The sequence below is a fragment of the Marmota marmota genome, unplaced genomic scaffold, assembly GCF_001458135.2.
Source record: "Marmota marmota marmota unplaced genomic scaffold, marMar, whole genome shotgun sequence".
NCBI lineage: Eukaryota > Metazoa > Chordata > Mammalia > Rodentia > Sciuridae > Marmota > Marmota marmota.
The window spans coordinates 8,510,576-8,524,546 of NW_025999998.1; the positions used below are offsets into that span (position 1 = coordinate 8,510,576).

The 13,971-nt window shown below is 38.8% G+C and overlaps 1 long non-coding RNA gene across 8 annotated transcripts in view; it reads left to right on the forward strand.

The window, feature by feature from the left end:
* Positions 1–13,971, forward strand: part of LOC125617892 — a 155,846-nt gene that overhangs the window by 92,794 nt on the left and 49,081 nt on the right. For all 8 annotated transcript variants that reach the window (XR_007349016.1, XR_007349015.1, XR_007349017.1 and 5 more), the window contains 4 exons: positions 5,753–5,835; positions 6,607–6,791; positions 7,697–7,838; positions 9,939–9,995. This is a non-coding gene — a long non-coding RNA (uncharacterized LOC125617892). The remainder of the gene's footprint in view (positions 1–5,752; positions 5,836–6,606; positions 6,792–7,696; positions 7,839–9,938; positions 9,996–13,971) is intronic.

Here is a 13,971-nt window from a genome sequence, read left to right on the forward strand (position 1 = left end):
TTCAGAAGTCCTGGGGGTTAGGACTTCAACACATGAATTTTATGGGGGACACAATTCAACCCACAACATCCTCTGTCTAAAGACTGAATAGGATTTGGGTCCTCTGATGCCATCATTAGTAGTTCTTTTCCTATTACACTACTTTTAATGTTCTTATTTCCCATCCCTTCAGAGAACATCATTCTTTTTTGTACTGGGATAACATACAAGGCTGTGGTTGCAATCTGGAGTTATCTCAGATACCTCATAAAATTCAGTTTAGGGGGAACATAAAGACAGAGTAAATTTACGGGAGTAATAAGCCTTATTAATATAGTCTGAAAATATTCATCTTGGGGATAAACAAATTTTTTATTATTACAGGGCTGATGATGTCGAACCTTTGGAGATAGGATTCTCCAAGACATCTTTCATGAGTTTATATTATTAAATTGTGTGATTTGTGAGTTATCTTCCCCTTTGACTTGAGTCTCTTTACCCCTAGGAAAACACGTTCCCGGGAAGCAAGCTTTTCTTTCCAGATGTCCTGAGGATGCTTGGACGGAACCATTGCCAATCTAGGCATTTAATTCTCCTAAAATCATTTTCAAGTTTAGGGATGCTTAAAGCATATAAGTTTAGGAAGCAGCCAAATTGGTGCCAGATATCTTAGGGACACATTTGCATGTTGGTGGAAAGTACTTTTGTCATGTTGTACCAGGTGGACTTTTTAGGAAGGTAGATAGATCGAAACAAGAGTAATACGTTTTTAGTTTATGAACCATGTCATTGAGATTAGTGTGGCTCACATCAACTTTGATGAAGTGTTGGAAAAGAAGAAAAACAAAAGCAGGTTAAAGTCTCCAACTGTGACTCCATTCTTCCTATTCTCACCTGGCCTAAGATGCTTAATTTGAAGGAGAGTAACCTGATGATGAGAGAAATAATACGGTTAGTACAAAGGCACAGTGCACAACCCTCCTAGACCAATGTGCTTTTACTCTGGACAGCAGCTGTGATGTAGAACCATCTGGCCACACTCACTGGCAGCACACTGAGGTTTGATCACGACCTAAACCATGGTGCACAATATGTTTCTTGGCACCCAAAATGGGGTATTGAGTAGGTTTTGGGGTGCACCATTGCACTCTTTCTCACTAGCAGAGTTTTAAAAGTTTGTGTCTTGGGTCACCAGACTTAACATATGCGAAAGAAAAAAAATCAGTGTTCAAACAAATTTGGAAAATGCCTCATATTCCATTCCTCTCTTAGAAACTCACTAGGCAAATTGGAGCATTACAGATTTCTCTATGTCTGGCAATGAAGAAGCCATTTAACTTTGATCAGGTGCTTCCAAAAGTTTTCTGATCACGGCCCCATTTGTTCCCTGAGAACCTGAAAGTTGTAAACAATGTATTTTGAGAAATCCTGCTTAAAATTTGCAGAAGCTTAAGAGAGATGTACATTAAAAAGGAATTTAGATCCAATTCACAGATGATCACACAGGAGATCTACAGGGTTCTGCTTGAGTGACAATCCTTATCATCTGCCACAAAACATCAAAACGTTCCTTGTGGCTATTAGCAGGGGTGGAATCCTCAACTGGGCTGGCCAGGCTTTTTACAGGCTAGGATCTTTCCTAATTGTGGGGTGTGTGGAGACTGTATGAGGATGTGTGTGTTTGATCTGGATAACTGAGTGACTTAAAACAAATACAACAACAAGAAAAACTGCATTGGGCCAACAAGCAGAAGGCGTGGTGTGATCTGGGCCTTTATCACAGATTTGTGATATGACGCTCAGCAGCTGTGGACCTCCTCTAGCTTCTGCACAACCCCATCCCTCTGTCACAGGTAGTCCTTTAGTCCCAACAAGGCCTCTCTCTATATTGGGGACCTCAGCAAATACTGTCTGGAGGTGAAGAACAGGAGGAAGATGTTGTCATGCTGATGACATAATGTCTACACTGCTGGGGTCACCTCCAAACACCATGGTACAAAGGACTGTGTGGTTCCCGCAGGAGGTGTGGATGACTGCTATGCAGCACATGGTGCCTGGGCCAAGCAGGACGTTGGATGCTCCTACCATAAAGAGCCTTTGCTTTTTAACAACATGAACTACTGTGAGCTGACTTAAGGGAAAAAAGACATTTTTGGGGGAAGATATTTAAACAAGATGGACTTTAAAGAATGCAAACATCCAAGTTTTCAGAAGGTTCAGAAGCATGACAGATTAAGGGATCTGACTTAAAAACTCAGTTTATGTGTGTTTCAACTATAATTCTTGAAAAAGAGAGTTGATAGCTCAGTAAATGTCCACTGCAGTCCACTAAACTATGGCATAACTAGCAGCTATCTCTCTCATCTCTCTGTTAAAATCCTGATTTGTTCAAGGCAACAGCTTGACCTCAGGGAAAACAGATCCCTTCTCCTGTTTCAGGGGCCAACTCTGATAGTCAGCACCAGTCGTAGTAACCCCATTTCTCTTTTCAGTAACTAACCATGTGACCCAGTTTAATGTAGAAGTTGGCTGACTTTAATTCTAGGAAAGTTTTTAATTTCTTATAAAAAGGAACAAATTCACCTGGTGAGACTCTCTCGTTGCTTTTCTTTTTTTTCTTTGGAATGCAGATATGATGTGTGGTGGTACAGGAGCCATCTTGTGACCATGATGTGACAAACATGAGATGAAAGCTGTATGTCAGGAAAGGAGGCCATGAATGAAAAAAACCCAAGGTCCTGCCCAAGTATGGTCGGGCTGCTATACTAACACTGGACTGTGTACCTTCTGGTTTGTTCTTTTTTTTTTTTTTTTTTTTTTTGGTACTATGGATATAAGCCAGAGGCACTTACCACTGACTCAAATCCCTAGCCCCTTTTATTTTGAATCAGGGTCTCACTAAGTTTCTTAGGACCTTACTTAGTTGCTGGGGTGACCTTGAACTTGTAATCCTCCTACCTCAGCCTCCCAAGCCACTGGGATTACAGGTGTGCACCACCACACCCAGCTCTGGCTCCTGCTTCTTCTTTTTCTTTTGTTTGTTTGTATATTTCACATTTCATAAAAGTCACTCATTTCAAGTTTAGAATTCAATGATTTTTTGTAATTTCATTGAGTGGTGCAACAATCACAATAAATCAGTTTTAAAACACTTTTCATTCCTCCACCAAGATTTCTGTTTTTTTAAAAAAAAATTTTATTTGAGAAAAATGAAAACCTATTTGTTGAAATCACAGTATATTTTAATAAGTCGTTGTTACTGGTTTTACTTATAATCAAAAGCATTTATAAATGAAAAAAAAATTATGCAGTAAGTTCATGGGTGCCAGGAACCAATGGAATCAAAGAGATTTTCAGATCTTTAATGGGAGAGAGGAAGAGGGAATGACGCATGAAACAGTGAGATATTCAAAAGTGTGTGCTAAAGCCACCCAGGAGCCTTGAATTCTCACTGCTGCAGATCACAGAGAAACTTTGTGCCAGTACATGCCTGTTAATTAATTCTATTTATTAATTCTACTGATTTTTATGGATCCTTCATTTTATGCTAGATAATTTTCTAGGTGCTGAGCATAGACTGGCATGACTTTGGAAGGCCTGGTGTGACTTTGCCCTTTATCATAGATTTGCGATGTGACGCTTGGCAAGTGCTGTGCTCCACGAGTTAGTGTGGGTGCTCCTGCACAGCGCCCATCCCTCCGAAGACGCTGGCTCTCCTTAAGTGAACATTCTAGAAAGGAAAGTAAGCAATAAACATACAAACGAAATGAACAGTATTTGTTTATATAGTGAAAAACTATTAAAAATACCAAAAAGGATGTTGTGCTAGAGAATTAAGGGAGGCTGTTATCATAGGAGGCCTAAGAAAGGGATGTTTGAGATGAGACTTGAGTTGCAAAAGGAAACCAACTGAGCAAGACCTGAGGGCCAGCCCCTCAGGAGGGAACGGCCAGTCCAGGGGCCCCAGGGTTGGAGTGGGAGACACTGGCCCGCTGGAGACAGAGTGGTGTGTGGTAGTGTGTCCTGCGTGGTGACTTGGAAGGCTACCCATGCTTATCTCGCTGACACTGTGCCAGCGACTCAGCTCACTGACCTCTTGACACATCTCCAGGCTGCTGGCTGAGCTATGTGTTCCACAGGGCAGGCTTTCCTGCCATCTGCTGTAGGCTGTCAGAGGACGGGATTTCTGGGGTTCACTTTGGGCAGTGAATTCTCAGTCCAGAGTGACTGATCCCTTCTCTCCTCTCCCTTTGGGAATGGCTCCATCGTTCCCAGCCAATGCTCCCCAGGGGACTGGCTTTCTCTGGTCCTGTCAGGGCTGGCTTCCTTCCGATTAGGATCAGCCCTGTTCTAGAAGGGACTGGCAGAGCGTTCAGCTGGCACATAGCTGCTTTCAGACCACACAACAGTCACCTACTCAAGTCACAGCTGCCACGTTGGACGTGCCTCATGCTGAGAACCACCCATGGAGAGAACAAGGCAGAGGCGGGGTGCCTGTGGGGCCTCTGGCTGTGGCTCACAGCCTGCTGCAGCTGGTCATACCCCAAATCGTCTTCAAGTGGTACTTATCAGTGAAGCAGTCACATGTCACCACAAGGCCAGAATCGCCCTCAGAGTTGATCCTCTCTTGCATTCCTCCTGTGTCTGGTGTTGCCCAGAACAAAAGTGTTGGAACACCAGGATCCCCTCTCCTAGCAGGGTGCCTACTAAACCAGATGTCCACTCAGCTACAGTAGAAAACAGAATTCTCATTTCTCTTACACTTGACCTTAGCAGCAGTTGTAAACACGGTCTATCTCTGGGCAATTAGATTTCCTGTGTGATTGGACCTTAGGAGTCTGACTGTTGGCCTTAGCAGGGTAAAGTTGCCTAAAAGAGCTCAACTCATCACTTAGAAGCTCTGGGTTCGGTCCTCTAGGAGCCCCCCCCCCAAAAAAAAAAACACAAAATATTGAAATTGGCAGGGACCTTGGTGATTAACAGTTCTCTTCTTATCTATGGAAAATTTCTTAAAAAAAGGAAAAATGACCTGAACCAACGTTAATGATGGCACTATATATAGTAAAGAATCTTTGGGACACACCTGGGTCTTTCATGGACGTTTGAGCTTTGTGTTGTAATGTGCTCCTTGACTTAGGGACAACAACAAAAAGTTCCTATTGTGCCCATAAGAGTTGTCTATTCCTCTGTCTGGATTATTCTTGCTATCATATGTAGTAGGCATTTTTTTTTCCCTCTTTTCATAGACAAGGAAAAGGATACTGGGAAGGGTAAATCCATTTAGCTAGTAAATGGCAATACTGGACCCACACTTAGATCTTTTGACTTTTAACCAATAGCATTTCTAAGTCAATCTCCATTTTCATCCTCTGGGTGTTGATGGCATAGCAGAGATTAACCATGATTTAGGCAGGACAGGATATGCAGAAGCCCTGAAGAGTCACTGTCCATTCCTGAAGCAGATATTCTGGGTTGCTAATTCTAAACAAAGAATTCTGATTTTTAGTGACACATCTTCTTCACTCCTGTGTCCTGCCAATCCATGCCTCCTTCTAGCAGTGCCTGTAACAGAAACAGGGGCCTGATGGCTACCACCATAACTTGGAACTGACCCATCTCAGTTGCAGCGTCCCCTTATATTAAATATCACCTCTCAGACTTACTGTGGCACTTAAAAGGCCAGGATGTTCCATCCAACTGACTAGGTCTAAATCTTGGATCCACAACTTCTTCTGGGGAACCTGAGATCTATCACCTCACCTCCCTGTTTCAGGTTTTTCATCTGTAAAATGGAGCTAGTATAGAACCTTCCTGTGGTGATGAAGATTAAATGAGGACTTCTGAATGACCATCACAGTGAGTGCTCAGAACAGTGAACCGTCAGTGCTAGTCATTGCTACATTTGCTCTTGATCCAGCTCCAGGAGTTCTGTCGCAGATCTGAATTCTCCCCAACAGCACAAACAGAATGAGTTCCTAATCCCTAACAGTGGGCTTTCTAGGGTAAGATGTATCCAGAAGACACAATTTTCCTCCTAATTCCAGGCACTGATATATTCTGGGTCCTGTGTTCCGAGGATTACCTTCTTTTTCTGCCAACATCACTCCCTCAACAGTAAAAAGAACTTTAGTTCACCCGCCTGAAAAGCCCAAGCTCACCTGGAGGTTATGATTAAGTATTTAGTGGAGAAGTCAGAGCCTCTTATGTAACTTGAAGTGTGTAAAGGAGCAATGATAAAACCGCTGCCCTGAACTTTTCCAAAGCACCATAAATCTCTCCATGTTAAGATTTTTCCAGTCGTTGCCAAGGTATCGTTTGTCCTCTTGTTTTTGTCTGAAGACAGACTAGAAAAAAGTTGATGAACCCACCTCTTGTTAGATTGTATATTTGCCGTTAAAGGCTATAAAAACACGACAATTCCAAATCACTCTAGTCATCTAAAATAAAAGCCATGTTTGTTTTGTGGTTTCTCAGCAATATTCTGATTTATATTGATCACTTCCTAGAGTTTGCCTATTTCCTCATTCAGAGCTGGTCCTCCCTCCCTCCCCCTTCTATTGCCATCTCTCTCTCTCTTTCTCTCTGTTTTTGTTTTTTGTTTTTGTTTTTGTTGTTTTTCATATTCAGATCATCTCTCTAGTGACCTTTCAGTGGCTTAACATTTTGTTGCAATGTACAAGTGAAGCTGGAAAACCGAGCCAAGTGACAAACTGTGAAGTAACAGCTCAGCCTTCATAGAGTGGATATGCTCTGTGCTATTTCTGGCCAGAGCAGATGTGGCCTTGATGGACAGTGGGAACAGCCTCTCTCAGGTAAAAATAAATTAAAAATATTAAAACCAAAATTATACAAATCCTTCAGCCTGCACACTTATAATAGAACTGGGAGTCATGTAGAAGGAGGTCTGAACTTGCAATCCATCAGGATCCTACCTGGTGGGCTTAGTCTAGAAGACTCCAGCAATGAGCCATTTGGCTTCAGGTTAGTCTCTATGACTTAAAATATATATTTTTAATCAACAACAAAAGAATAAAATGATAAAACTGAATATGCATCATGCAGTTTTAACAATCCTAACATTTTGATGGATTCATATCTGACATAGTTGAAGTTCTTTGTAGATTTCTCCTAAATACCATTTCCCTTTCTCCCACCCCAAAGATAAACACTATTTTGAATTTTCATGCTTTCATACTTTCTGTAAACACATGCATCTGTCCATAATATGTACTATCGTTTTGCATATTTTAAAACTTTAGATCAATAAGAGTACACTATACATATTATTTTACAACTGGCTACTTTTGAATTTCATATTGTATTCCAGCAATTTAGCTTTTGGTTCATTCATTTGAACTGCTTTGTAGCATAATGCTTCATAATCAGACTACTGTATATTTATCTATTCTCCATGATGAACACTTGAATCGCTTCTAATTTTATGCTATCATAAACAATGCTTCAATGAGTATTCTTGTGCATTTTCTTGTCCTCTTCTCTAAGACAGTGGGGTTTTTAAAATTATTTTTTTCAAAATGTTTTGTCTATACCCAAATTAAAAGGTATACTTTACATGGAAACCCAGCCTATGTATATGCTATACTTATGTGTGTTTGTATGTGTGCAAAAGTATATGGAACATAAGTTTCTCATAATAATACCATTATCTTCTATTTAGTTTTAATCCAGTTTAAGCTAGTCTATTTTGTGCACCCAGGAAATGCCAGTTGGAATTTACCAAAGTGATTATATAATCCAATGAAGCATCTCCACTGACAATCTGAAAAAACATTGATCTGGGATACATGCGTAAATAGGGACTTACTGGGTCATAGATTGTGCCCATTATTGTCAAACTGGTAAGTTTGTCTTTGTGGGTTTATCTTATTAGAATATCTAAATGGATATTTGTATTTAGCTAGTGTTCTACGTATTTCTAGAAGATGTCTTTTCAAGCTATTTAGTGTGCCATACAACTGGAAATGGAAGTCCTATTTTAAGGTTTCTGGGCTTCAGTTTTTCATCTGTCACAAGAAGTCATACACACAACACACACACACACACACACACACACAAGCACACACACCAGCCTCTTAAGAATTTTGCAATCTAGATTTTCAGTGTGTATAGCCAGAGAAATAAAAAGTTGTGTTCCGTTTGTGTACAATGAGTCAAAATGCATTCTGCTGTCATGCATAACTAATTAGAATAAATAATAATAATAATAAAAGAATTTTGAAATCTAGTTTTTCTGCAGCCCCAAGGTCATAAGGAGAACCTCAGGGTCTGTCACAGTGTGTGTGTGTGGTAGAAAAGAGGGAAGGAACTGGAGTGAGTAGATGGAGTTCTGGGCCTTACATTCCCACCCCTACTCAAGGATCCCAATTTTAATATTATTGGCCTATTATATATTTCCATTAGATTTAATTGGCAACAAGGGTTGTACATCTTGAAAATATTCTTAAACTATGGGTGTAGAGGTTCTTTGAGCTCTTTCCAGATCTAAACTTGACTAAAAATAACCTTTGAGTCTCTGGATCATTTAAAATTGTATCCAAAGTTAAGAGCCTAGAGCTGAGGGAGTAGGGTTTCCTGAGTTGGAGTTGGGCAAACAGTATTGGCCAATATGCCTGAGAGTGAACCTATTCTTCCTGCCATTGCAGGAGCTGACTTGGATAGGACATTTTTTAGAGTCCCACAGGACAAATTGGGAGCACTCTTGGGCCAGGGCCCATACTTTGAGAACAGCCATTTCTGTCCCGTCATGTGGGATTTATCTTCATGACGTTGCCTTAAAAAAAGTATTTTGTTTTCATTGTGCTGCTAATTCTGTGAATAAGGACTTTAAATAAATTTTCCTAAAATCCATTTCTGCCCAACAAACTGTTCCACATGCTCACGATGAAGCTCATTTTCTCAGCAGGGTGCTCAGACAGTTAAACCATTATATTCACAGAGATGAAATTTTATTATCGGTTTAATGAAAATATTCAGCTCCTCCTGGGTTTATTTTTGCTTTCCCATATATAGCAGGAACATAAAAACAAGAAGGAAAAAAAAAACCTGGGTAATAACTTGATAGTAAAGTGAATTAGGGGTGGGCATGTGTTAATTAATTTATATAAAATCATAGCCCGCTCTCCTATTATCCTGCCTTCTCCACCTCCCTTGGGCCTGGATTTCAGCCTCCTCCCAGATTCTGGTTCTTCCCTTCAATTTGTCCTGCTTGTATTTCATCTTCTTGATCACTGTTTTCATCACACCACTCCCCTGCTCAGAAACCCTCAAGGGATCTTCATTTCCCTCCACATCAAATCTAAACTCAGAGGCTTGATTTCAGGGCTTCTCCTAATCTGTTCTTTCCTTACACCTCCAGCTTTATTTTCTTTGCCAGATATGCTTCTGGTTCTCATGGTTTCAAGATAATGTGGAATTTTTATACACCAAAATAAATAAACCAAATCCGTGTTATTTTTCTTAGGCACAGTTCAGCCCAGTTGCCGCAAACAAGAGCACACACACATCAACAGTCATTACCTCCCCCACAGGTCATGTGATGTGGTTCTCTGGGGGCTGGGGGGACACAGGCAGTGTATGCACCTCTCTATCTCTTAGGCTGTTCGTGAAAGGTGACTTTCTGGAGCTGTTCGTGAAAAGCTCTGCCATTTTGATAAGTCAGGCAGAATGCAAATGGCATGCAGGCAAGTAAGAGAGACAATGAAATATCAAGCCAGGAGTGGTGGATTCAAAATTTGTAAAGAGGTGCACCTGTACCAGGGAAGACTCAGCTGATCACAAAGTTCTGGAAAAAAAATGCTGCAGGGGTAGGTAAATGACATTCAGGAGAAGGCTTATTATGTCTTGGAAGGGGGTTTTCTCTGTGAAGGTAGATCATTTTCAAATTTTGTTTATTGTCATGTATATGTGTAAATAATGTTATTTTTTTTTCTCTTTTTCAGTAAGTTTTGGCTCATCCACTTAATAGAACTGTATGATTTGGGAAAAGTTTCTTCAAGGTATTAATAGCATATAGTACTTAGAATTGTTCTGAGAGCTAAATGACATAGTATATTTAAAGAGCATAGAACTTGTTCAAGACAAAAATATTAGTTGTTATTTCTGTCATCATAGTTATTCTAAGTATGCATAAGCCGCTCTTCATTTGAGCAGCTGCTAAAATTCTGCTTTCTCTCCAAATATCTTCAAGTCAACTCAACTCAATAAGCAGTTAGTGATCACTCAGTATATGCCAAGCACAGAGGAGACACTGGAAATACCACAAATACAACACTGACCTTGCCATTGAGCAGTTTATCTTCTAGCAGGGAAGGCAAACCCATAAATTAATTGCAGTCATGTACCACCTTACAATCTAAAGACATTTTGGTCAATAATGTCAGACCCATATTTGGTAGTGGTTTCATAAGATTATAATAGAGCTGACCATATTTTTGTGTCTTGTTCAATTTCTTTTATCAGTGTTTTACAGTTTTCATTGTAGAGATCTTTCACCTCTTTGGATCAATTTATTCCCTGTATTTTATTTTATTTTTGTGACTATTGTAAATGAGATTGCTTTCTTGATTTCTTTTTTAGATAATTGGCTATTGGCCTATTCAAACTGATTTCTGTATGCTGATTTTGTGGCCTGTAACTTTACTGAATTTGTGTATTAGTTCTAATTGATTGGAGAAGTTTTGGGGCTTTCTTTCTGTATGATCATGTCATCTGAAAACCATTCCTCATCTTCCACTTGAATTACTTCCTTTCTTTTTCTTGGCTGGTTGCTCTGGCTAGGACATTCCATACTATATTGAATGAAAGTGCTGAAAGTGGAATCCTTGTCTTAATCTGAATTTTAGAGAGAAAGCTTTCAGCTTTTCCCCATTCCATAATGATGTTAGCTGTGGGATTTTTATATATGATATTCATTTTAATGTTGAGGTGTGTTCCTTTAATTCATTCAGAGTTTTTATCATAACAGGATATTGAATTTTCTCATGTTTTTCTGGTCTAATGAGATGATCATATGGTTTTGTCTTTCTTAATATTGATATGGTGTACCACATGGATTTGTATAAGTTGAGTCATCTTTGCATCCTTGGGAGAAATCCCATTTGATCATAGTGAATAACTTTTTTGGGGGGGAGGGGCGGGGGGAGCTACCAGGGATTGAATTCAGGGGCACTTTACCACTGACCCCCATCCCAGGCCTATTTTGTATTTTATTTAGAGACAGGGTCTTACTGAGTTGCTTAGTGCCTCGCTTTTGCTGAAGCTGGCCTTGAACTCACAATCTTCCTGTCCCAGCCTGTAACTTTTTTTTTAAATGTGCTATTGGACTCAGTGTGCTAGTATTTTGTTGAAAAATTTTTGCAACTATTTTCATCAGTGATATTGGCCTATAGGGTTATTTTTTATTGTGTCCTTGTCTGATTTTAGTGTCAGGGTAATGCTAGTCTTATGAAATAGATTTGGAATAATTTCCTTCTCCTCAATGTTTTAGAATAATTTTTAAAAGGATTGATTTTAGTTCTTTAAATTTAAATTTTTGGTAAAATTCAACAGTCAAACCATCTGGTTGGAATTGTATTTGTTATTGATTCAGTCTTGTTTCTCATTATTGGTGTTTTTGGATTTTCTGTTTCTTCATGATTCAATTTTAGTAAGGTATGTATATGTTCTGAAATTTGTACATTTTTTTCTTTTCTAAGTTATCAAATTTGTTGGCATGTAGCTGTTCATATTGGCTCTAGTGATCCTCTGTGTTTCTGTTGTGTCTCCTTTTTTTGTCTCTGATTGTATTTGAGATTTTTTTCTCTCTCTCTTTTTGTTTAGTTAGTCTAACAGTTTATCAATTTTTTGTTTGTTAAAAAAACTCAATTTTATTGATGTTTTGTGTTATTTTTAGCCTATTTCATTTACTTCTATGCTGATTTTTCTTATTTATTTTCTTCCACTAATTTTGTGTTTGGTTTGTTCTTGATTTTCTCCTTCTTTGAAGTGCAGTGATAGGTTGTTTGAGATCTTTCTGCTTTTTTTCAGTGGAGGTGGATTTTTGCTATAAACTTCCCTCTCAGAACTGCTTTTGCTTTATCTCAAAGTTTTGGAATGTCATGATTCTGTTTTCATTTATTTCAAGAAGTTTTTAAATTCTCCTCAATTTCTTCATTGATTCATTGGGTGCTCAGGAGTATGTTGTTTATTTTCTATGTATTTGTATAATTTCCAAAATCTTTCTTGTTATTGATTTCTTATTTTATTGCATTGTGGTCAAGAAAAGATATTTAATATGACTTAGGTTTTTAGAATTTGTTGAAATCAGTATGTTGAAGAGATACATTTATTCCTGAGTTTGTTGTAGCACTATTCACAGTAGTCAAGAAATGAAAACAACCTTAGTTAGTGTCCATTAACTGATGAATGGATAAAGGAAGTGTGGTAGGTGGTAGGTATACACAATGGAAAACTATTTAGCTAAAAAAAGGAATTTAATTTTTTTATTTGCAACAGCATAAAGTGGAAGTGGAGGTTGTTACGTCAAGTGAAATAAGATAGGAATAGAAAAACAGATACCACACGATCTTATTCATACATGGAATTAAAAAAAAATGATCTCACAGAAGTTGAGGGTAGAATGGTAATTACCATGAAGGAGTACCTGAAAGAGAGAGATGGGGTAAAGTTGGTCAAAGGGTACTAAGTCATAGTTAGGAAAAATAAATTCTGGTGTTTTATTCTATAGTTGGTAATGATAGACAATGACATTGTACTGTATATTTTCTAAAAACTTGAAAGGGTTTTGAATGTATTTACCACAAAGAATGGTATTTAAGGAGATCATTGATTTGAGCATTACACAATGTATGCATGTACTGAAGCCAAACATGGCACTCTATAAGTGTGGGCAATTTTTATATGTCAAAAAATGAATTCGTGCTGGGGGTGATTGTGCATCCCTGTAATCTCAGCTATTCGGGTTGCTAAGTTGGGAAAATCATGAGTTCAAGGCCAACCTGTGCAACATACTGAGACACTGTCTCAAATTAATTAATTAATTAATTAATTAAGAGATTATAACGGAGCCTAGGAGTTCCTATCACCTGCTGAGTACATAGGCATTGTAACACCATCATTATGCAATGTATTGCCTATGTGTTTCTGGCAATGTAAAATCTATTATGCTGCCAGTTGTATAAGACACAGCACATGTGGTTATGTATAGTAGTATTACTGGATAGTAAATGACTTTGTTAATAGTTTATATATTTTCTATATTACACATTCTATCATTGCTTTAGAGCATACTCCTACTTATAAAAATAAGTTTACTATAAATATGATATGCTGTGTAACTCTGGCAGCAGCCTCATAAATCTGGTGTTTACCAGGTCTCTGGATTGCATCATTTTCTTTTGTTTGATTTAACTCGTCTTGTTCATTGTGGCTCCAGGAGATACACACACACACACACACACACACCACTAGCCTAGGAATGAGGTAGGCAGGCTGAATTATTTAGGTTTGTCTAGGTACACTCTGTGATGTTCTCATGATGAAATCACCCAGTGATACATTTCTCAGCATTGTCAAGTGACATGGAGAACAAGGACTGATGCACAGAAATTTTTGAGAGTTTCTAAGGATAAGAAATACTGTTTTGATGATTAAACTCACTCCACAAAGGAGGAGGAGTGAAGGCACCACAGAAGTCCTCTGTCAGAGGCTTCTAAAGACTCACGAGGGCTGTTGCGATGTAGGAATGAAGTATTGCTCCGTGGCAAAGCATGGATGGTCCTTGAAAACAATATGCCAAGAAAAGAAGGCAGACATGAAAGACCAGATGTTGCATTATTTCATTTATATGAAAGACCTAGAACAGGCAAATCCATTCATATAGTAGATTAGTATTATGTAGGAGTTGGGGGTATTGGGAGAAGGAATAGGAAGTGACTGCTGTTGAGTATGGGGTTACTTTTGGGGAGTGATAGA